We start from the raw sequence: 20,353 nt of genomic DNA on the forward strand, positions 1-20,353 counted from the left end.
ACACAGGTTAACAGAACATGTAATTTTATTTAAGTGTTGTAAAGCGAAGAAAATAGAGATCATCATGGCTTGGTGTAGATAGTTTTCATGTACATATTTTAAACATCCTTCATTCAGGAAGGAAAATATTTATGCTTAGTTTCCTTGGTTATTGAGCTCAGGGAATAAAATATCATATCCTGAAAATTTAGACTCAGTCCTGCTGCTTAGTCATGAATCCATATTAAAGACAATATACAATGAGAATTTTAAGGATCATGCAAAATTTTTTTTATTTTTTTTTCCATAAGTTTAAAAGACTATCTATAGTTTCCATAGCTAATAGAGAATCAGAGTGCATAACTGAGGACCAAGAACCGATAGAGAGTTTGCATCTAAGGCAGGAGAAGGTTGTAACTATCAAAGTTCTTTAATAAGACTTGAAGCCATGTGCTGCAGAATTCTAAAGCTTTGTGGATGCTGAAATGCAGAACTGCTGAAGAAGAAATTCTGCATATTTTTATATGACAATGAACTGGAGAATTCCTCTTTGCTCTCCAACTTAACTTTGTGGCTTACTTATCAAAAGAACAAAAAAATTCACTTGTTTCCATATTTACTCTTCTGTATCATGCTTTATTTCCATCTGAAAGTCTGAACAGACTTACAAACAGACTTTGATAACAAAACACAGGGCATTTATATGAAAGTATAACAGCTCATTATCTGTGCCTTCATAAGGTATCTCACTGCTGGCCCAGATGGAGCTGATGGCTAAATATAAACAACCTCAGAGTATTAATTAATAAAGTAAAAAGCATGCCTTTTAAAAGGGCATGTCATGTACATCAGATCCAGCTTTCTTTTAAATTTAAAATGTTGTCTGGTTAAGTATATGTACTGCAATACAATGTCATCTGACATAGATCTCACCACAACTCTTCAAAATTCAGTTAATTACAAATATAATGTCAATTTCTTTTATAGCAATTAAAAGGAAAAACAGATATTGCACAATAAAAAGAAAACTTTAATTTGACCTTTCTCCCATCTACTCAATCAGGGAAAATTACTTTTTTTCTAGCTTCATCTAGACAGCCTGTTACCTTCTTGTCTGTCTTTGAAATGTGGGCAGTCCAGCATTGACTGATGCAAGTAGTGAGGAGGGCTGTTTACAGAACAGTCTCACAGAGATGGGAACCATAATTATGTCTTACACATATTCTCAGGAAAAGTTACTCAGCTGATGGAGACACAACTATAGCATTATTAGTCCTTCTTTCCCTCTCCCACTTTGTTTCTGTAAAAATATCCGAAAAGGAAAATATATGATACTAAATATTTAACCACAGAGCCCTTTTTCACTGTACTAGTATAGTGAATAAGCAGGAAGGCTCATTGCTTGACTAGAACAAGGCAAAATGTAAGAAGAAGTATAACAATATGTTCAAGGAAAGAGCAGAATACCATAATCAAGCATATTGCAGGACAAACAATCCAAGGGTAGAAGCAAAATAGAAAGGAAGAAGTGAAGGGTAATATCAGAACTGGAAAAAATGCCCATGACAGAGTGCCTAGATAACCTAACAGAGACATTAAGGGTAAAAGGGACAAGACATGATGATGGGCAAAAAAAGTTTTGTGCAGGCCTGAAGCAAAGAGTCCTAGCTTATTCCTAGATACCCAACAAATAGTTTTAGAACTTGCTTTAGTCATCAGAATGTGTATTGAGGCCCAAAATCTAGCAAATATTTCTACGTATAAAATATACAATTTAAATATGAACAAAACATTTTGGGTTTGTTCCAATGGTAGATGTCTATGCTTCCACCTCTCTCCTTGCATTCAAAGCAAAGTTAAAACATGTAAAAACATGCTATAGTCACAGTTTGAGGAAAAAAAAGAGAATTAGTAACAATCTTAATTTAGGTGGATTCAGATACCCTTAACATCAGATTTTTACAGTGGAAGTGTCTACATGTCAGCTAAATATATGTAAGCACCTACTATGTTCAGTGGATGTCTAGTCAGTACAATTAATACAGTCTAGATATGTAGTCTAAGCATCACATGGGGTATCTACTTTAAGGTAAACTGAACAGTTCTCCAGATTCTAGTAAATGTATAGACTAGTTCTCCAGTGACAACACTGGTTTTGTTGGTATTCTGTTCATATACAATTATCTAAATATAGACCAACTGAATCCCACACCATGCAGAAGATTACATACTATTTTTGGTAAAATATAACTTAATACACAGAAAAATCCTCCTAAGAGCACTTATCAGTTATTCATGCTGAAGAAGACTTCCTAGTACAGGATAAACTGTTTTAAAACTTGGAACAAAGATTAACTTTTAAAATTTTATCTGTGGACCCAAACTTCAATGTTTTAAGAATCTGTAATAGTTAATTTAGCATGGTAGGCTAGAGTTTCACCTTCCACTTAAATGTACCACACCAGTCTTATGAAGGCTTCAGAGAAACCAATAATTTCCAAAGTGATTACCGCAAACTTTACACCTAGAAAAATCCATGTCTCCTTTTTATCAAGATTGAGACTAAGGCAAAGTTTCCATTACACATTCACTAGTTATTATCACAGTTCTAAATCTTTTACTTGTTGAGGCCTAACTTGTGAAATGTGAACACTTGACACAGAGAATTTTTCTTTTTAGAATAACACTTTTGATAATGAAAAAATGCTTGAAATAAAATTAAAATACTCGATAATTAAAACCTGTAAGTTGATAATTTTATAAAGTTTCTAAAATCTGTTTTGTTTGCAATAAAAATAATTGGTAATAATATTAAAACTTTAAATTTTATACTTAAGTATTCCTAAGGCAGTGATGCAATAATGCTAAAAATACTCATGAGAAAAGTCTATTGTTTCATTTGCAAGACGACAAAAAGATCTTGAAATATTTCTATAAGGTTTACTGCTCAAGTACACAGAATGGTAAAATAAATGAAGGTTTGCATATTTATGTTTGTTTTGGTTTTCTTTACTGACTGTTGATGTTGGGAAGTTGAGTTTTGGTTTTTTTTGATAGTTTTTGTCGTAGGTGTTGTCGTACCATTGTACTTGCCCAATGGTATGTTACTATGTGAAAAGAAAGACACTAAATTTATGTTTTGCACTTTATTATTTAAAATTATTTTGTCATTATATATGAGTTTTTTGCTACAACTGCTACCAGGAATAACTTTCTTAACATCTATGTAGAATGATGGTTAAATTTCAGAAAGTTTCATTTAATAATATATACCTGGAATGTTAAATATTTTTTTTTTTCACTTTGTTTTGAACAGGGGAACTGAATGTCCAGAATTCAGGGTTTGGGGATTTTAGTGTGAAATTTTGATTTTGATACATCTATCTTCACTACACTTTTTCCTTCAGATATTTCTACAAAAAGTATCTTTTGAGATGTTTATAGAATGTAGGAAACCTTTAGAAGGGTACAGGAGATACATGTGGAGGACATAATGCATACATGTGAAAGAAATAAGCCATAGAAAACACAATTTTTCAAGTAAACCCAGTAAAAATCCCAGTAAACTCAGTAAAAAAATGAAACTTATAATCAGGATGTTTTATACTCTGTATATATACTATAATGCTTTGTGGACTAAAGACTTGCATCTTTTAAAAACCCTAAAGGTAGAAATGAATACAGAGAAACTTATTCAGCAAGTCTAGGAATACATAATAGCATCTATTTTTTCAAAGTCAAATTAAAGACAAGCCAAAATTGAAAGGTAAGACAATAAAGCAACTGTGAAAGATAAATATAAAACTGCATCCATTTCAAAAGGAGGTATAAAAAAGGTAAAAGCTATTGGGATGACAGAGAAAAAAAGAAAATAAGAGTGCCTAGATCCAGAAAGGCTACACCTTTGAAGTAATTTGTGTCTGCAATAGAGACACTCTTTAGTGTTAGTGTTCACAAAAATATCATCTTTGAATCCACAGATTGTCATAGCACATCTGAAACATTTCTTTCTGTTTATCAGACTCTTGCGAGAGCTATCCTCTGGAATGAGTGAAGCACAGAGCCACAAAAAATGTTTGGAGCACCACTGTAAAAGGAGAGGTTGGGAAAGGTGTGACTGTTCAGCCTGGAAAAGATGAGACTGGGGATATCTCATCACCGTGTATGAAGGGAACATGTGAAAAGGATAGAGTCAGGTTCTTCTCAGTGGTGCCCAGTGACAAGGCAGGTAATAATGGGCAGAAACTGAAATACAGGACATTCTATCTGAACATCAAGAAGCAATTTTTTACTGTATGACTGAGCAACAGCAAAGGTTGCTCAGAGAGGTTGTGGACTCTCCCTCCTTGAAATTATTAAAAAATTGTCTAGACAAGGTCCTGGGCAACTGGTTGCATGTGGCTCTGAGCAGACCAGATGACCTCCAAAGGTTCCTTCCAACTTTAACCTCTCTGTGATTCAGTGCCATAGAATCATTTCAGTTGCAAAAGTCCTTTAACGTCATTGAGTCCAACCACTAAATTTATTCTGCCAAGCCCATCACTAAACTATATCCCTCAGCACCTCAGCTACATGGTTCCACCATCTCCCTGGGTAGCCGGTTCCAGTGCCTAACAACAATCTCAGTGAAAAAGTTCCTCCTAATCTCCAATCTAAACCTTCTCTGGCACAACTTGAGGCTATTTCCTCTTGTACTATCATTCATTACTTGGGACAAGAGATCAATCCCTGCCTCACTGCAACCTCCCCTTCAGGTATTTGTAGGGAGTAATCATGTCTCCCTTCAGCGTCCTATTCTCCAGATTCAATATCTCCAGCTTCCTTGGAGGCTCTTCATTAGACTTGTTCTCTAGACCCTTCACCAGCTTTATTGACTGTCTCTGGATACACTCCAACATCTCAATGTCCCTATTATAGTGAGGGGCCTAAAACCAGACACAATATTCAAGGTATGGCCTCACCAGTGCTGAGTACAGGGGAAAAATAAGTTCTCTGATCCTACTGGCCACACTATTTCTGATACAATCCAGGATGCTATTGGCCTTGTTGGCCACCTAGGCACACTGCTAGACCTTGTTGAGGCAGATGTCGATTAACAGCTCCAGATCCTTTCCCACCAGGTAGCTTTCCAGCCACTCTTCTCCAAGTCTATAGTGTTGCCTGGGGTTTTTGTGAATCAAGTGTAGGATACAGTACTTGGCCTTCTTAAACCTCATACAATTAGCCTCAGCCCATCAATCCAGCCCTTCGAGGTCCAGACTTTCTATGCACATATCCAGCTTTGCATCATTTGCAAACTTACCGAGGGTATATATGACTGTATATAGCTTAGGAGTTGAAGCCCACATTGGAGTTAGTAATGTTTCTTAAGTCAATGAAGAGCTGAAGGCTCACCTAAAATGCAGTTTATTTATTCAAAAATGAGGCTAAAGTTTAATCAAATAAACCTGTTATTTTGCATCAAATAAAAAGATTCATAAAATCATAGAATCATAGAATGGTAGGGGTTGGAAGGGACCTTTGGAGATCTTCTAGTCCAACCCTCTTGCTCAAGAAGGTTCACCTAGATCAGGCCACATAGGAATGTGTCCAGGCGGGTCTTGAAGACCTCCAAGTAAGGAGACTATACAATGTCCCTGGGCAGGCTAGGCCAGTGCTCCATCACCCTCATAGTAAAATAGTTTTCCTTATGTTTAAATGGAAATTTTTGTTTTCCAGCTTCATCCCATTACCCATTGTCCTGTTGCTAGATATCATGGAAAAAAAGGGGTATCTCAACCTCCTGACATCCACTATTTAGATATTTGTAAATATTAATAAGATCCCCCCTCAGTCTCCTCTTCTCTAGACCTAACAGTCCCAGATCCTGCAGCCTTTTCTTATAAGGAAGATGCTCCAATCCCCTGAGCAGTCTCTCCCTAGAAGTTCTCTGTCCCTCTTGAGCTGAGGAGTCCAGAATTGGACACAGGACTCCAGATGAGGCCTCACCAGGGCAGAGTAGAAGGGGAGCAGAACATTCTTTGACCTGCTGGACATGCTCTTGTTCCATTCCAGAATGCTATTGGCCTTCTTGACCATGAGGGCACATTGCTGGCTCATGTTCAGTTTATCACTAACTTGATTACTTAATTAGTTATTATTTAAGATTACTACATTTCATGGGAACTTTTCATTTCCCCATTGTAGAAAACCACAAGTAATGACACATCCAAGCCTGTACCTTCATTTTCTTTTTTCTCTTTGTAAACTGTTGAATCTAATACACTGCAGATGTAGGAGAACTGTATATACACATATTCTTCATAGGATGATTGAAAAGGTGCAATTAATCCCATTAAAAAAAATATTGTAGTTCTGTGATTTCTGAGTGAATGTTTCATCTAACTTGACATTATTATTCTCAGTATTGGCTATTGTAATCAGTCTCTCACCCAATTTCACATTTGCAGACTCAGTACAAAAGTCAATGAACTCTTTAACAAACAGTCTTAAATTCTTCTTTTATATACATTAAAAGTATGTCTGAATTTGGGGATGTATTTCAGCAATTGACTGAAGAGATTCTGCTTGTTTCCATCTTTCAGATTTATTTGACATACCAAGTTGAGTATCAAAAGCAAATATAGGTGATATACATACAAAATTCATGTGTCTGAACATGTGGCTCCATGTATCAGTAAAAGACAAAAGGGAACTTTACTGTACAATTTGTTTTCACTGAAGACTTCCAGTTCAAAATAGCTTGAATAATTCCTAGAAATGTTTTCCTTAAGTGTAAAAGCAACCTATGATTAGATTAGTTTTAGTTACTTAATTTTTATATATATCATTTACAATAGATTTATCCTACTCTTCATTTTCTCTTGACTGAAAGCTGAAGTTGACTGTCACATGGGGATTTTTTTGTTAACACATTTGTTCTCTTAATTCATACTAAGGAAGCAGTGTAACTTAATTTCTTTAACTGTAACTTTCCTGTAAGCTATTAACCTGCTCTCATTAGATTAAATGTATTGTGAATCCTACTTTCAAAGTTTTTATCTTCCATCTGTTGCTAAACATAGAGACCTTTACATATACCCTGTTACATATTGTAGTTGGAAGTGTAGTAATGGATAGTCAGGGTATTAATATTGTGGATAGATAGAAAATTTACCAATGGATTCTACTGTCTGTGGCTCTAGGTAGAACAGACTTGCAGAATCTACAAGGATTATTGTTAGTAATCTTGAGATTCTGTAGTCCAAAGCTTAATTTTGCCATTGTATTAAGGAAGTTTTGGCTTTTGAATTTAAGTCCAAAAGGATGTTAAATATTTCTGGTAGTACACCTTTTTCACCTTTTTAATTACTAAATTGTTTTTACTTCCTTTTTTTTTTTTCTTTCTCCTCCTTACCATATTGCTTCAATAATTGCAAATTGCACTGACTTCAACAGGATAATGTGGGTGAATCAGAACCATGAGGTAATAACTCACTGCATTGTCATATAGGTTTCTGACGAGACTGATGAGATTAGTGGTATCGAGAATGTTCTGTATTCTATTAAGACAGCAATAATGTGACCAATTACAAGGAGGAAAAACAAGACTACTTTAAAATTAATTTTATTTTACAGTAAGTAACAACAGGTATATTTTTGTAAGATGTAGTATATCGACTTTAATTAATGTCTTTTGCAGCTGATACTTTATGAATATGTCTTATGTCGATAACTGATTTTGATATTTCTTTAAATTAAAAGCTATTACTTAAGAAAATCAAAGATTTGTAGTAGTAAAGGTAGTCATATTTCTTTCATTGACTGCTTATCACTTAGAAAAAAAAAAGTCAATTGCCTTTTTCTACCTCAGAGGTGCATTTAAAAACATTTCAGGGAAAACAAAATGTTAATTATTTTTATGCCGCTGCAATAGTCACATGCAGTTTTCAGCATATTATACCATTGGATGTTATTATCAACCAACCTGTAGTGAATTTTTAAAATGACAGTTCATGACTGTCTTAAAACTTTGGAATTAAAAATTTGGATATTGAATTGGTAATGAGTCACTTACTGAAGATCCACGACTAGTATATATTCCTCCACAGTCTTTAGATACATAAAATATTGAATTTTATGAGAACTTCAGACAATTCCCTTGATGACAAGGACTTCTATGTTGTTAGTCCATTTCTTTGGTGTACTAGTAATAAGTGGACAGAATTAAGAGAATATATGTATTATAGATATATAAAAATATATAACAGCATTTAATAGTTGCAAATAATCATTTAATGATCAGAACAACAAAGATCATTATCTGTAGAGTTTAGAAGAGTTAAAGAAAGAAGAAATAAATATGTATAAAAAAAATATATAACAGAGTTTCCCCAAGTTAGTCTAAGTTTATTAGCAGGGTTTTTTTTCCAAATAAAATTTCAGCTATATTTCAATGTTTTTAAAAAATCTTTAAAGAGAATAGATAGTACAGAGTTACATAATATAGAGGAGCTATTGTGGATTAAGCATATCACATCTGTGTTAATATTCACATTTCTAAGTCAGTTAGTGGATTCTTTATGACATTTATAGGGAACTTTTTTCTTCTTTTTTTTTTTAAGTTGGTGACCGAACATTATACTCTGTTCACCTCCAATGTTCTCTTGCATGTTTACTTTTGTCTTCAAAAAGAATCCTTTAATCTCTGGTACATGTAAAAAAGTAGAAACATAACAATTTTCTAAATAACAAGTGAGTAGAAAGATTATACTACCCTGAAGAATGAAGTTGTCCACTAGCTAAGACATGAGTAGAAACAGCATCCTAAAATATAAAACTCAGTACCTCATATAATTTTTTTCTTATGTTTCTTTCTTTATCTCATAAAATCACAGTTTTCAAATTAAATGCTTTTTTTTTAATTTCTCTTCCTGTCTCTTTTCTCCCTTTTTTTTCTGTTTGAGTCATAATCCTATGTGGTTCTTATGACACAACTTTTTTTACAAATACTGCCATTGTTATGCAAATTTTTTTGGGATAAAATAGTGAAGGATTTTTAAAAGTAAACATGCAAAACTTCCCTTTAACCCATTTAGATTTAACTACTTTCTGTTGTAGCTCATGAAGTAAAAAATAAAACTGAAGATTTATATAGGTTTTTGTTTTCCTTACACTTCGGTGCACTCACACTTCATTCAATTTGTATCAGTTTCCATTGTTCTCAAGCAGGTTTTGAAAGTCAAAACTGGTCCCAAGGATATACTGCATAATTTCCTGTAAACAGTTTTTAAATCCTGGTAAAATTTATCCTTTGCTTGTTCTTTTCAATTTAAAAAAAAAAGAAAAAGTAAAAAAAAGAGGTAAAAGTAACTCAAATATTTCAATAGAAAATATAAGAGCAAGCTGAATATAAGTGATTAATTTCTGGCATTTACTTTCTTTTAAAATATGAAGTGTCTCATTCTAAAATCAATTCAATTATTCATGCCTTGGTGTTGTCTAGCACACTTGCTTATTGCTGTGCAAAGAAACATACAGTTGGTCTGTCCTTGACCCAGGTCTGCTTTCATTGCCTAGGGGGATTTGAATATCTTTCCTTTCTTTCCCAGGTGGGTTCTCTGAGCATTAGGCTAGAGAAAACATTTTTCACTGGTGCTGGCTGTTGAGTGATCTCATTCCTTCCATTAAAGCTGTTCTACTTTCATAACATGTTAAATGTTCAGTCAGCTACAGTAAGAGTGAGGGAGAAATGGATCATAATTGCCCGTACTAGTGGTTAAGGTACTTCCTTATACACTCCAGTAAACACTTCAAATGACAACCACCAAGAGCTCTCAATGCAGAAGAATTAAATACCAGGTCTACCAAGTTATAGTTGAATACATAAATCTCGGGGATATCCAGTAGTGTTCCCAGCACCTCAGCAATAGCCGATTTAATGAAAAAAAAAAAAAAAACCAAAAAAAAACCCCAACTTATGTAGATATTTCTGAGAGTTTCTTTTTTGCGGATCTAGCAATTTCTACACTTTCAGGCATATATTTTACAAGTCTACTTTATTTTTTCTAAATAACTTTTCCTTCTCAGTTATTAAAATTGGAAGAGATCGTCATAATCTAACACTGGCATAACTGTAAAAATGCTTTTTTGGCTGTGGAAACAAATGGTTTTATATTTATGACATTGTGTATGACACATTTCTGCTCTTTTAAAAACAATAAGATTTATTAGATCACTTTTTCTCTGTTGTCAATGAGTCTAAAATAAGATAACAGAAACTGTGCATATATATAGCAAAAATCAGATAAATAAAACAAAAGCTCCACCAAGAGTATGATTCCAGAAGTATAACAACATCAAATTGATAAAGGTTCATTAATGGTTTGTCCTACTATACTAAATCACACACCAATAGACAAGCATAAAGGTAAAGAGGAGATACCTTCAACAAACAGTATGAAAGGACTTTTCAGTATAAAAGCATGTTTTGAAATAAAAGAGGTAGCAAGTAGTGTGTAGAATAATGAATATGAAGCGTACTAAAAAAAAAATCAGGACAAAGCTACAACCATAGAATGAATTGAAAAACTTCCTATTATGTAGGCTATATTTATAAATCAAATATGCACCACCAACTTACTTGCAGAATGAGATACATGTATAAGGTGAAACATGATTTGTCATACTAGAAGAAACCACCTTTATGACAATACATGAAATGCAAAATGTCTCCCAAAACATCTGAAGAGATAAAATAAAATGGAATGTACCACCAAAAATGTTTTTACTATCTTTCTGGATCTTTTTAAACATATTGCCCCAACAATTTTTCTAACCATTCAAGCCAAAGGAACATGTGTATATTCTGTGTTCTTATTGCTCTATCCAGAAAACAGAAGGGATCATCCTTATTTCTCAATTTATTGCAAGGGGAAAAATTCCCTCAATCTTATGGGATACTTTTAGTTTCTGAGAGACTATTTGAAAATTTTGCAAATGATTTTACAAGTAATGAGTAGGTTAATGCATTAGAGTCTGTTTCACACAAGGAAAATCTGTAAATGGATCTTCTGGAGGAGGATTAAAAACATAGAAGGATATATGACAGCAATTGGAACAATATCGTCCATTGAGACATAAATGTAATCAAAAGTACTGTTCCCTTCAAAGTTAGCAAGGATCAGCCAAAATATACACATAACCTGCAAGAGATATTCTAATATACAATGTGTGACAAGAACTTGGAGTTAGGTATTGTAATCTGTTCCAACACAACTGTGTAACACAGTATGTTCCAAGGAGCATAAAGAAATGTATCTATCAGGTTATAATGAAATATTCTGAGAAGAAAACAGAAGGAATACTCAAAGGAAAAAATATTAGTGTAGAGAAGCTTCTACATCAAAAGAATGTCTGTCTCCCAGACCAGAAAAACAGTACAAACAAGCAAGAGTACAATAAAAGGAAACTAAACTGGTCCCCCGTAGTGACAATGTGGAAAATAAGAAGCATTCCTTACAGAAATGCTGTTGTAGCTTTACTGATGTCTTCAGACTTTTTGAAGAAATCTAGTAGAACTTACATTAGGTAATAATATCTACAGTCAGAGATACAAGAGAGATGTAAGCCCTTCATTGACTGCTCTTTCTCCCATAACATATTTGTGAAAATGCAAACAAATTTACACATTCACAGACAGTCAGGAAAAAATATTCATAGTGCCATGGTTCTTTTTGAGGATTCACTTGATTTTAAAATTACTTAAACTACAGTACTGAAAAAAATATATTACATTGTACATAAAATTTTCAGATATTTTATTTTACTGAAGGTATGACTTTTGGTTGCAATCTAGAGGAAATACAAAGCAAAACCACAGAAAACAAAACTGTCACTTGAAGTGAGGCATGAATTACCTGCTTATCTTCATCAGAAGATGAGAAGGAGAGAACTCTGGCAGAACTAGCTGGCTGTGAGCTGACACACTAGCTGGAAAAGGAATCAAGTTGTACATGTTGTTGTATATGTTGTTAACTGGTTAGTACAGAGTAAAGGATAAACTTGAGAGACTGAAACAGACTTTGAGGAGTCATTAGTCTAACATGAAGATATGAGTACTAGGAATCATCTAGATACAGCCTTCAAAGATACATAGCAAATACATAAATCATGCATATGGTGGTGTAATTGGAACTGATAAAATAATCAATTAACAGATGTGATAGACGTGCCAAGGGGAAGGGCAGAATCTGGTGAAAGCTGACAGCTGTAGCATCTGTTTTCATTTTCATCTGGTCTGAAAATGCACAGATTTGCTGAAAAATTGTAGCTCCTCCTGATAACCAGCAAAGGATTAGCCTGCTGACTGTAAGAGACATGCAATGTCACAGAAATTGAAAGTAGCAAGGGCTACAAAGCTACTGCACTTAAATAATTTGCAAACGTCAGATGGCAGTGACTTTGAAATTTTGTAGTCAAAGCTAGCTCTGGGGCTGTGGGTACCCTGATACTTCAGGCAATCTTCAGCATCCCACATTTTCAGCTGTCTTGTTTAATTATATATTTTTACTTTATTTGTGTGGGATTTTGCCAACTAATTAAATCTAGTGTGTGCTATTCCTTTTTTATTTTCTTTTGCCTGTTTTCCTGACAATAGGATCTTCTGTCAAATATTTTCCTCCTTATTTTCCTTGTAAGGAAGAGTGTAATTTTCCATTATCTTTCTTTATCTTTGTCCTACTCCTTTTGTTTAGCAACAACACTTTTGTATTTAACATCTTGATATCCAACAATTTCTTTGCTTCCATAGTGTGGTGTTATGCTATACACTTCCTCCATTTCAACACTCCCTTTCAGTTGTTCGTTTACTTCTCTATTGGTCCTTCCACTTGTATTCCTAGTTGCCTTGTATTCCTATCACCCTAACTCAGTGTTTGCATACACTATCAAACTTCCCATCCTCTAGCCTAGAGGTGATAAACTCCTGCCCTGTTTCCATTTTCACACATACATACATTGAAAACTCACACAAATAAAGATTTTCCATGAAGGCACACAGTGCAAACTGAATTAAATTCAGTAAGTTGGAGGATTTTATCTTGGTGGGGGCTGGTTTTAGCTTTCTCCTACTTAAACAACAGGAGTCTAAGTTGTCTTTTAGAAATTAGTAAAGCACTTTTAAGTATTTCCTTGTGTCATGGGTTTGTTAGGAGATACTTCTGCCTGTTAACAGGGGGAGGGAGTTACAGTGCAGGCCCTGTAAAGGGTTCTCAGATTTTCCCCTGGCTCTGGGATTTGAACCCACCTCTGGCCCAGTTGGGCCAATCTGATGCCTCTGCTATCACTATTTAAGGAAGAGAATTTGAAGCAGATGGGAGGTGGTGTAAGAGTGGTTACAAGATGGAGGTGACTGTGCAGTCAGAGAAGGAGAAAGGAAGGAAGAGCAAGAGACCGGAAATCCCTCTGCAACCCACAGTGAGAATGCAGGCTGTGCCCCTGCAACCCACGGAGGGCAATAGCAAGACTGAGAGCCACCAGCAGCTCTGAGTGAGTGTACCAGGAAGGGCGAGAAACTGTGAGGAGGCAGCCATGGCGCAGGCTGTGCTGGAGAGCCTGCAGGCTCCAGAGCAGACCCACATGAGAGACAGAGAAGAGATGTAGCCTTTGGGATGAATGCACACCAGTGCAGCCTGTAAAGGGCTGCTGACTGTGTGAGGGACCTTGCGGTGAAGTAGGGAGGACCAGCGAGGAGCCTACCTGCTCTGAGGAGAGACAAACAGCAGGAACTATGAGGGAAAGACTGACTGAAACCCCCATTCCCTGCCCCCCTGAGCCATTCATGGGAGGAGATAAAGACAGGAGATAAAGATCAGGTCTCTGAGCCCACCCTCTGAGCGGAGGAGTGGGGGGCAGGTGGTCTTAAGAGGCTGGTTTCATTACTACACCACTCTGTGTTATTTTTCTGTTTAAGTTTTATGGGTTAATGTTTTTTTTTTTGTTATTGTTGGTGGTGGATCAGGTATTTCAGAGTTACTTGTTCAGTCCTATAATACTCTTGTTTTTTCATCCTATTTTTCTTCTCTATGTCCATGTTTTTCCACAGACGTTGCAATTTAAATACTACGGAAGTCCCACAAACTTGTTTATATGATTCTTCACCTCCTGTCTGATCTTACCGTTATACCACCTCCCGGCTATCTGCCTTCTAGACCTGCTATTCCCAAAATAGTCTTAATAATACTTCCATTAGTTTCTTTATACCTGATGATTTTGTAACATTGCCTCCATGTTGTTCTATTTTTTCAGCTTTCTGTGTGCCATACCTATCTATTTCTTGCAGAAGCTGCTCATGTACATGATGCTCTGTAAATGCTAATTAGCATCAAACTTCTCATTTGCAGAATGCAAAGCATCCCCTAAAATGATCATCTTCTGTCTCAAAAGGCAGTGTTCTTGTTTGGATGAGTGTTTTATGCATCAATTTCTTTTAATTTCATTAATTTGAAAGATGACTTACAGACAGCCTCTTGCTTAATAGGCAAAGTTGTGAGTCCTTCACTACATGAAAGACATTGTGGTGCTGGAGCATGTCCAGAGTCGGGCAACAAAACCAGGGAAGGTTCTGGAGAACAAGTTTGATGAAGAACAGCCAAGAGAACTGGGATGTTTAAGCCTGGAGAAGAGGAGGCTGAGGAGAGACGTGACCATTCTTTAGAACTACCTGAAAGGAGGCTGTCTTGAGGTGGGGGTCAATTTCTTCTCTCAAGTTCCAAGTGATAGGACAGCAAGAAATGTGCTCAGGTTGTGTCAGGGGAGGTTTAGACTGGAGGGAGATTAGGAAGAACTTTTTCAGTGAGAGGACTGTTAGACACTAGAATAGGCTGCCCACGGACGTGGTGGAGTCACTATCTCTGAAGCTATTAGAAAGCTGAGTAGCTGAGGTGCTGAGGGACATAGTTTACTAGGCTTGGCAGTGTGAGGTTAATGGTTAGACTCAATGATCTTAAAGGTCTTTTCCAACAAAGAAAGTTCTATGATGCTAGAGATGTTCTGTCTGAACTGTAGCAAACAAATATTGACATTCTCCCTAGTTTCTACTGGATGCACTACGTGGCAAGCTGAATCTAGATTCTGAGCCAGATACTTGAGATTCTGTAGTCTTTCAATGTATATGCAGAATATTCTCTGGTAGTTTCAACAATATTTCTCACAGTTTCTTGTAGAATGAACAGGGGGAATTAAGACAATATATCTAGCACAATTTTATTTATTTAAGGTTTTTTTTGTATTTTCAGCATCATATTTTTGGTTTTCATAGAATCATAGAATGGTAGAGGTTGGAAAGGACCTTTAGAGATCATCTAGTCCAACCTCCATGTTTCTACAATGTTCTTAGCAAAAGCTTTTACTTAATTACTCATCATGTATTTATCTCATCACTGATTATATTAAAGGCAAAAATTAGAAAATTTGTAGATGCTACTGCTCTTTTTCAGTCATAATGTATCTTTCCCTGGGGAGATAAACAAGTATTTTGTGGTTATTTTGCTTAGGCTTGTAGATCCGAAGAAACTAGATTTGTTTGTTTGTTTGTTTTTCATAATAAACTGCAACAATTGAAGTCTATTGAGACTTTTAATCTAACAAACCTATATTTTAAAATCAGAGCTAAAAAAAGCTCAGTACTCTTGGTTCTGGATGTCACTGTCACTTCAGCTGTATAATATAGCTCATGTTTTCTGGCATTGTAGATATGATGTATGCTTCTCCTGTTGTTTAGTACTTTAAAGGACAATGAAGTTTCAAGTTTATTGATTTTATTTTGTTTATATGTCATGGGTGTAATTTGGAAGAGTTTTTCATTGATTTCTTTACATACAATTGCATTTCTATCACCTAAATTTCCACTACCTTGCACTATTTACTGCCAATTATCTCTGTGTTTAAGTGGTTATAAAATTATTCCGATTGATGTCAGCAGCTTACACTCATGTTATGCAGGAATAAATGATAGCCAAATCATGCAAAACTGGTGGGAATATGACCTTTAATATTCAAAATCTGTAAAATATTTTTATGGGCATTCATATAAATGGCCAACAAGCCTGGAAACATATCTTGAGAAAGAACCATTCCTTGTTACTCTATCTCATGAGATAGACTACAAAATAAGAAAAGTATTACAGAAGCACTCTAGATGACAATATGTTAAAAAGTTATTGTATCTGGAAAATAAAAGACTGTGGAGCAATTTGTGACATTATTTAGTCAGAAAGTAATGGGCAGAATGGATTGCAAACACTGACATTGAACTTTCAATTGGGAGGACATACATAGAGCCTTTAGGTAAGTATTTGTAAGAGGAAAAAAATTACAGGGTACAAAATTTCAATAAACTTAGATGAGCTGCAAGGTATTCTTTCATACAGTATTATTTTAGCAATAGGAAATATTTTCTCACTCACTCAAGCTAAATTAACCCATGAGTCTATAATGTATTTCCAAGTAAATATTTTTAAAATAAAATGAGTAAAGGTTTATTCTAGTATAACTTCTTTGATATAGTTAATACAATGCCAAATTATCTCTTCTTTTTTTCTAGCCTACTTCTAAACCTGCTCAAAACTCTGACAATCAATCTGACAACACAAAACAAATTCCATCCTACAGACATTTCCTAGGTAACCATCCACAGAAATAATTTCTTCTCCCACTGTGTGGAGTTTAAGACAATCACTCTCTTTATGCCTTTCTCATCCAAATTTTTCAACCAATATTGAATTTGAATTTACTTATCACTAGTCTCATATATAAATGAAATCTGGCTTTCAGTCTACAGAGAAGTAGGAATAAGGCATCACTTTTTATTAGCAAAGCACATAGTACAATGAGATTATGTTCAACTGTGGAATTTTTAGTATGCTAAAATAGAAGTGGCAATAATAAATTTTTGTAGCTGAAAAATACAAGGAGGATAAAAAATGAAGCTGAACTATAGATAATTCATGATAATGATATACATCTTTCTAGTTTAATCTTAAGAGAGGAGTACCTTGTACTCACCTCTGGAAGAGTAATAGTATGCAAGGTCTGATAATATGTGAATACTCCACATAAATGTTATCTGGTTAAGTACAAAACACTCTCCTTTATGCCAACAGCAGGCCTGGAAAAAAGATAATTCATATAGTTCTAATTACCAGATTGAATCCATACATTTATTTTAAACTTCTATACTGTCTGTCATTTCTCCCTTCAGCACACCCAATTTCAGGTTCAACAATTCTGATCTGTGTAGGGTTATAACTTCTTTCTATCTTTTCAAGACTTTTAAGCACAAGAATCCCTTGAGTACACTATTTCTTCACACAAAGTCCAACAAAACCAAAAGCAAACCCAAAACACTTCCTTTCACTTATGTTATCGATTAAAATTTAGGCTCAAAAAACAATGGTGGTGTCCTAAATCTAACAGCTGAAATGTTGTTCAAGGAATCTGTAACTAGAGGAAACAACTAAGAAGTAAAAAGACTAGTTAGCAAATATTCTATCTGAGACTTGTGTAGAAGCTAATTTCTGGGTAGTGGCTACTTTTAGAAACAAGTGAATACCACTTACTTGCTTTAGAAATAAATGGGAATATGAGGGAAGGAGGGCAGATATTGAAAAGAGTGTCAAGATACATGAAAAATAAGTATATCTCACTCAAACTAAGACCCAAGAAGCCTATTGTTTACACAAACAGATATCTATTCCATCTTTGATTGAAAAGACTGGGATTGCTTAGACTGAATACCCTTCCTTCTCCACCTTCTGTTTTCAAAAGCCACCACTCTTTCTGCTGAGAGAGAGTGAAAACATTTTGGTTTTGTGCATGTTCTCCATTTCCCTTTTTCTGTCTTGCCTTCACTACTGTGGAAAGCACAGCAAAAAACCTTTAAGTCTTTCAACCCCTCTCTTTTGGTTTCCTTTTCCTTCTTGTGTAGGAGAACTAGAAGCAGTCCCTATTCCTCCTCCATGGTACTCACAAAAATAGACAAGGGGGCTGTCTCTGGCATTGAAATCAATCTTCTTTAAAGAGAGTGGAGAGTAGGATGAAGAGAGAAAGCAAGCTCTGCAGGAAGGCTGGCAAGCAAGTTTAGAAAATAAATGCTCAGAATTACCAATATCCTTCACTCCCATGTACATCTAAACCCACCCAAAACAACACCTTAGAGACATGTCATCTTAAAATAATCTTGAAATGCCATTTTTCTTTTTTTCCTACTTAAAGCCTGATCCTCACTTTTCCCTCATGAGCATTCCCACTTCTCTGTCCCATCTGTAAAATCCAACCGAGACAGCAATACCGAGAGACAGCAATACTGAGAAACAATGAGCAGCTCTGTAAAAAGTATAATGGGTAGAAAACACCTTCTACAGATAAGCCATAATTATAACTAGGTCCACCAAACAAGAAATATTTAGAACAGGGATTTTTAGGAAGCAAATCAACTATGCATTTATGTGTGTTGTGCACAAATATCTATCTGTTACATATTCATCATTTACTTAGTCATGCCTTGTGCTTTTTAAGAAATTACATTAGATTTCTGCTCTTTTGGACAACAACTATGAAGCTTTTAGTATATACTTTCTAGTCTTATTTAACTAGATATTTACTTACATCTTTCTGAAATAATTATTATCACTTATTATTTTCTTTGTGCTCTTGTTTCTCCTCCTTAGAGCTCTACAAGTGTGCATGATTACTTCAGCTGAGTTCAAATCCTGCTAATTATCCACATAAATTCAGATTTCTTTCTTTGATAATTAAATCAATAAAAATAACACTGGGAATGTCACAAAGAAAGATTGCAATATGTTGTCAGAAAGCACTTAACAAATCAAACATCAGTTTACTGGTGTTCAGCTTAATATTCTTCTGTTATTTTTAATCTAACTAATCTTACTGCTTTTGATTCAGCTGAATCAATTGTTTCAGGTTGTTTAGAAAATTAATTGGAAAGTTCACATGCAATCTGATGCTTCCATGTCTATTTCATCTTAGAGTTTATTTTAGTCACAGGTTTTCTCACAGTCCTTTACTTAGACATTTCTGCACTTGATGTTTTTAAAATATAAAGAGTAAAGAGTGAATTACAATCATAAAATGTTCTTCAACTCTGACTTCTTTTAGTGTGTTAGTGTGTTTTAGAGTGTTTGTATTGTACCAAGCTGCAAATGCTCACTCACTACCTCTCAATTGCATTATGATGGTAAGCGCATTTCTGACAACCATCTGTTTAAATGTTACTTTCTCCTAATCTTCCCATTTGAAATTAAAATAATGGTAAAAGTAAGGAAGTTAAGAAGAGAACTGTCAGGCAGTTGAAGCTATGGTTCTACTGTATGTTGTATGGGTTGCTGTTGTGCTTGCTAATGCTCCAGGGAAATATTACACAACAATATAGAGCTAATGCAAAGTATCTGCATTTATTCCTATACCAGTAGGGATATATCTAGTTACCATTTCCTTAGAATAGTTATGTATACATATATACTTTATTGTTTTTAACACTTCAAGATACTAGTAGTACATTTTCTTCCAATAGAAATAGTTTTAATGATTCAAATGTATACATTTTCAGGTTCATATTTTGTACAGTCATGGAATTTTCATCTTGTAAATTATTCACTCAAATAATTTTTTATCTCATGAAGATTTTCATTGTATGTCTTTCAACCATTTATTTCCACAATTTTTTAAAAAAAAATAAAATTTACTGGACAGTTTTTCAAGGCAGAACATAAAAATAGAGTCTAGTAGTGGTAATAATATGAGTGTGAGTAAATGTATCTGGAAATTAGATTGTTTCAGCCTTTTAGAGGGCAGGAATTCTACACAACCTGTGACCCATGTCTGTACAGTGTATTCTCATTAATGCAACTCCCTGAACTTCAGCCAGTTGCGGGTGACCGATCTGCATAATCACTGTATATTCAATTCACCATGGGAGTCCATGCCATGTGATTAAAGTCCAATGCTATAAGGATAATAGGAAAAACTGCCACTGCTATAAATAGCTGACAAAACACTCAAAAAGTTGTGTAATCAAGCATAATGCAATGCAGAAATTACTCTTTTTAAATTTTTCTGCCATTTAGGAAGATTCTGCTGGTTGTTAAAGACAAGTTGCCTTGAATGTAAAGCAGAGTATTGGTAAGGTGGGCTCATTGTTCCATTAGCATAAATTTCAAATGAATTCAATGGAAGAAGAAAAAGACATTTATGATAATTCTTCATTTGTATCATATGTCCCATCTGCCCTTTGCAAAATATCAGCTTTGATTGTTTTATCTTGTCCTTTTCTTTCATTTTCAAACCAGTGATTATCTCACATAATGATTTTCAG

This window comes from Colius striatus, chromosome 1, assembly GCF_028858725.1.
Source record: "Colius striatus isolate bColStr4 chromosome 1, bColStr4.1.hap1, whole genome shotgun sequence".
Lineage (NCBI taxonomy): Eukaryota > Metazoa > Chordata > Aves > Coliiformes > Coliidae > Colius > Colius striatus.